At 44.7% G+C, this 5,439-nt stretch overlaps 1 protein-coding gene across 1 annotated transcript in view; it reads left to right on the top strand.

Moving 5' to 3' along the window:
- CLSTN2 (calsyntenin 2) overlaps window positions 1–5,439 on the top strand; it is a 361,956-nt gene that overhangs the window by 285,774 nt on the left and 70,743 nt on the right. The gene's annotated exons all lie outside the window — the stretch shown is intronic.

The following is a 5,439-nucleotide window of genomic DNA, read 5'->3' as shown; positions in this document are numbered from 1 at the left end:
GTTGGTGGATCTGCTAATATGCATCTAGTCCATTTGCTCTGTGTTGAGTTCATGGGAAGCTGGTTCTCTTGATCCTCAGGCTCAGTTTATGATCTTTATTAGCACATCTTTATCTCATAAATGCTCTGTATCTCCTCTCTGATCCTCTGCTATCTCCTTTGGATGATGGTACAGCCTTGCTTTTGGTGACACAGGTTGAGAACAGAGACTAGAAAACTTTGAAGTAAACAGTGACACGGTGCACTGTGAATAGTACATGTTCTTTTCTGAAGTGGAAAAATCTATGACTCACTCCAGAGCCTCATGACTTGTGATCACAAGGACCACTGTGTCATACTTGTCAATGACAAATGAAGTGTCTCGTTTGAATCAAAACCTTTGAAGTGTCTGTTTCCAAGGGCTTTGCAGCACAGATTGTGGAGGTGGCACTCGCTTCTCTGGGTGACTGTGCCACTGAAAAAGTAGTCTATGCAGAAAGCCTAAAGACGGCCTTCGGCTAGATTTGAAGAGGGGATTGTGAATTTTTTAAAATGGTTTTAAATTAACAAGAGGGAGAGTGCCAGCAGGCAGAGAAGGGGATCGGGTCTGCTTAATGAAGCAGATAAAATGATGCTCGTTCTTTGGCCTTACTGCCTGGGGCCCCAGCAACTCATCTTGCTTGCTGGCTTTCCCCACCCACATCCTGAGTGCTTCCGGGGACCTCAGGCTTCTCTTCTCCCTCCAAAACCCACTGCGTGTGCATCCTGCCTCACCTTGTCTTGGACTGAACTTTCCATAACCCTTTGCCTTCTCTCCGCCTCTTACTTACATCTTCCCCACCCTCTTCCGTAAGACTTAAACCCTCAGGTTCCCAGTGGGGCCAATCTCAGAGAGTTGTTACTGGGAAGAATTCCAGGAGGGACCCATTTACATTTAGATGAGAATGATTGCTGCTCCCTTTCATCCACCTAGAAGTACTGACATATGCTCTTTAAAAGACAGTTTCATTAACCTCAGGCAATCTCTCAATGGTGGAAAAGCAAACCATGGGACAAGGTCAGGGTTGCCAAGATAATGGGAAGGATGTTTGAGGGAGCCCAGTGACAACTGCCTAACCCATTCCCAATAAATCGCATCCTGCTGGATCCTGAGATTTTGGAAATACGGCATCTGTGTTAGTATATGTTCCTCTGAATTAGGAATTCCGAGTCTTACAGAAATTATGAAATCTTGACATCGTTTATTGGATTTCCCCACAACCTCTCGCTTACCTTCTAAATTGCCATATGGCTTATATGAGGTGTTTTTAAATACATAATATGAATAGAGGTAAATTAAATTTGACGTTGCGAAGGATTTTAATAACGACATCGCTGCATTGCCTGAGATAATTACAGATTCCCTGTAGCATTTTCTAAGGTGGGGCTGAGAAGCACTGATATAGATAAATAATGTCACAGGGTTTGGGATTAAAAATAGGTAAGAAAGGAATTCGCGCTCTGCAGCTAAAGATATGGTGAATCTAGGAATTCTGAAATCTGTTCCTAAAGTGGTGAATTTAAGGAGGGCTGAGATTCACTGAACACCTCCCAAACCACTGCCAGACATGCTGTGTGGGGGGGACTCATTCTCATGCCTGCCACAGCCCTGCCCAGAGGATGATGAGTCAGGAGACAAAGGTTCAGGAACTTGCCCAAGGTCACACAGCAAACCATGGCGAGCACCTGCCTTTTCCTTTATGCTATGCTGCTCCTTTGGTGAGCTTGCTGATTTAAAATTTTACATGTTTTCATTGTTAAATTTAAAATATTTTAATTTAGAGATCAGAATTATCACTGAAATGTAAAATGTTTATAGTCTTGATAAAATTGTATGAAACTGTCGAATCTTCAGTTTGTTCAAGCTTCATCTTCCTGGTCTTAGTCAGCAAGGGCTTACCATAACAAAATACTACAGACTGGGTGGCCTGAACAATAGACGTTTATTTATCACGGTTCTGGAATCCATGATCAAGGTGCCAGGCAATTCCATTCCCCAGTGAGGGCCCTCTTCTTGGTTTGTAGACAGCTGCCTTGTTGCTGTGTTCGTACATGATGGAGAGAGAGAGAGCTCGGATACCTTTTCCTCTTCTTATAACCCACCAGCCTTATTGGATTAAGGCCCCACCCTAATGACTTCATGTAACCCTCACGACTGCCTTAAGGCCCTAACTCCAAACACAGTCATGTTGGAGGTTAGGGCTTTAACATATGAATTTGGGGGAGTATATAATTCAGTCCATAAATTCTTCCACCAAAGAAATTAACATTTAAAAATGTAAAGGCTGCCTAGTGATGATCAGAAGCCTCAGCTCACCCGGACAATTGCCCTCCCTTTGAAAGGAGTCCCAGTGGGTAGGACATAGGAAACCTCAACTGTACTCATGCTAGCCATCCAGTGGTATCTATAGACCGGCCCGAAGATTCCTCTCCCCTTATTCAATTCCCTGTGTAGACAGAATCTTACCAGGAGTTTCTTAGATGTAAATCACTTAAAGCCCAAAATGTGCATACCTGATAAACTCTTCTCTCCCAGGAAGCCATCCTGGGTCACCCTCCTGAGTGGTTTGCCTCTTCCCTGTGCTCCCCAGACTCCATGCAGAATGCTATTCCGATACTTGCTGTACCCTAGTTACCCATTTATCATGCCTTTCTGCTCACTTTGCTCAGAGCTCCTGGAGGGCAGGACTGTGTCTTGCTCTCTCTTGTTCCTCAGTGAATGTTATAGCCCTGAGCACATGGTTGGTGCCCAGTAAATGTTTGCCTAACAGTGAATGGATGTCAGGATCCAAAGAAGGGGCAGGTGAAGTGAGGGAGGCGGAGAGGGAAGGAGAGAAGGAAAAATCCAGAGATCTTTTAAAACTTACTGGTGATTAATTGATCTTTTGATCCTTTTTATGGAGCATTTTAAAATTCTAAAGGTTTGACATTTTTAACTCTCTGGATCTCAGACACTGTTCAACTTTGATCTTGTTATTTTATTTGAGAGGTCTTACTGAATTTAGCACCAGTACAGAACTTTCTGGCCTTAACCAGAAAGGACTAGAGCCAGTCTAATGTACATATGTATTCGAATATCTGACCTACCTTGGAGATTCCAGAAGCATAATAAATGTTGTAATGCCTGATGGGCCTCTACATTTCTTTATTCAGCAGTTTATTCTGAGCATAAACTGGGTGCCAGGCTCTGTGCTGGTTACCAGAGATCAGAAGCTAAATTAGAAACTGCTCTCCAGAAGTGTCCATGACAGTGGAGCAAACAAACACATAAACAGTTTATAATCCTATGCAGTGTGTGCTGGGGCAGAAGGCAGGGGGCTAGGTGGGGGGAGTCTGTGGGAGCCCATTCTCAGCACTTGACAAGGAGGGCCTGGTAATAAGGGTGTGAAACAGCCCCTTATCCCAGGCCCTCAGAATGGATAGCATCTGAAGAGGGTGTGGGAGGCTCAGTGGAGCCAGGCTGCCAAGCTGGCAGAGAGCAGAGCAGGAGGCCCATCTTCAGGAAGCTGTAAGCTTCTGGCATGGCAGGGCTCAGGGATGGGGCAGAAGGGTAAAACTTTGGCAGGTGTTAGGACCCAAGTTTGGAGGAGCAGGTGGAATTAAATCCCAAGAGGCTTTTCATATCATATTATTGAGTTGGTACTTTATCCCCAAAAGACTGGGCCATAATTGAAGCATTTTTCTTTTAATTCAAAGAAGACTGAGAATGTTAGAAATGGGCAAATGTGAAGAATGCTAGTATGAAATTCATAACATTTACCAAATTTCAGCAAATACAGCTCAAGCCAGGTCAGTCAGTGGGGCCAGTGGCAGGGGCTGCATTAGAACCAGTGTTTCCCCTCCTCTCTCCACAGCCAGGCTGGGAGATTAAGTACTTGACAGATGCTGCCTGTGGGCGCTGAAACCAAGGCATGATATGCAGGGTGGTTTCCACACAGCTCTTCGGGAGTTGCCCAGGTAGGGAGGCAGTGGCCACAAAGAAGCTGTGTGCTTCCCGCAGACTAGCCCCTGAGCCCCATACCTCAGGTGGTCTTTGCCAGGGTGGAAGGTAAATCCATTACCAAGCAGCTCCGGAAAATGCCCCTGACAATCCAATGCACCTCACTAAAGGGATCATAATGTTGAGAATGTCATTTTAATGGGATTTTTACTTATGATCTGCTAATGCAAATCCCTGGAGCCTGAAGTTAATCGTGTGCAAACCCAGACAAGAGCAGAGGAGAAGGCCCAGCTGCCAACTCGCACAAGAAAGCTTTATTATTGGCGGCCCCTTCTGGGTTTAATATTATTTGGATATGGTTGACTCAGTGTCACGAATTCTAATGATCTTCCCTTTGGACCTCTTGGTGCTTGCAGGGAAAACTGCTGGTGTTTTATAGCGTGTTTCCCTTATTGGAAGGCACACCTTGAGTGACAGCCTCAATTGACCAGTAAACTCATATAAGGAAAAAAAAAAATGCATCTCTGAAAAATTGTAACAAGCACAAGATGCAGAAGCGGGGTTCATTCTGTTGGTCATTGCCTCTCTGTGCCAGAACTTATAACGGATACCGGGGAGAGAGGAGGAGGACACGACTCTGCCCTGGGGGAGCCCACAGCACTAGCCAGGGTGTGCACAGTTTATGGACCTCAGGGAACCTTCTCCTGCAGAAATACCAACTCTAATAATTACGGGTGGGGAGAAGCAACAAAAATGAGTGAAGGTGCCTTGCTGGGTGAAGGTCGGTCCTCCCTGAAGATTAAGCAACCACATATCTCTAAGCCATACAAGAATCCAGACCTGGTGCTGCACCTCCAATTGTTCAAAAGGTGGAAATCAGATTTTTATGTAAAATCTCCCCAATTTTTGATATTTTTACATTTTAAAACATGTCATCAGACCAAGCAAATGTTCTGCAGTATATTTTTATACTCTGGTCACTGATTTGAGACCACAGATAAAAAAACAAAAAATAAAAAAAAATAAAAAACCACTATTATTTTGACACAGGAAAACTACACAATAGCATTCTATTTGAGAAGTTTGGATCTTCTTAAATGAGGCCCACTTGTCCTTTATAAACATCTCCTGTTCTCCTAGACCCCTGCCCCACTACTCATAAAGAATGCTGACTTTCGGTGGTGAAGCCAGAGGTAGGGCGTGTCTAGTCCCCATCAGCCCCTTACCACACCCAGAGGGAAGAGGCAGGTGTGAGTGAGACAGGGTCCCTTAGACCCAGGCCCCTGGTGTTGATGGTGATCTTCCTTCCTCCTACATAAAGAGGAGAGTAAGTCACGGGCTCAGGTTCCCCCAGGAATAAGTGACAGAGCGAGGATTTGAGCCAAATGCTCACATTTGACTCTGGCCAAAGCCTTGGCCCATTCTACTTGCATAGGATTCTAAAGCTCCTGGAAGAAGCTACAAGTGAATAAATCCTTTATT

The sequence above is a fragment of the Pteropus alecto genome, unplaced genomic scaffold, assembly GCF_000325575.1.
Source record: "Pteropus alecto unplaced genomic scaffold, ASM32557v1 scaffold92, whole genome shotgun sequence".
NCBI classification, from domain to species: domain Eukaryota; kingdom Metazoa; phylum Chordata; class Mammalia; order Chiroptera; family Pteropodidae; genus Pteropus; species Pteropus alecto.
This window is presented reverse-complemented; position numbering and strand designations above follow the sequence as displayed.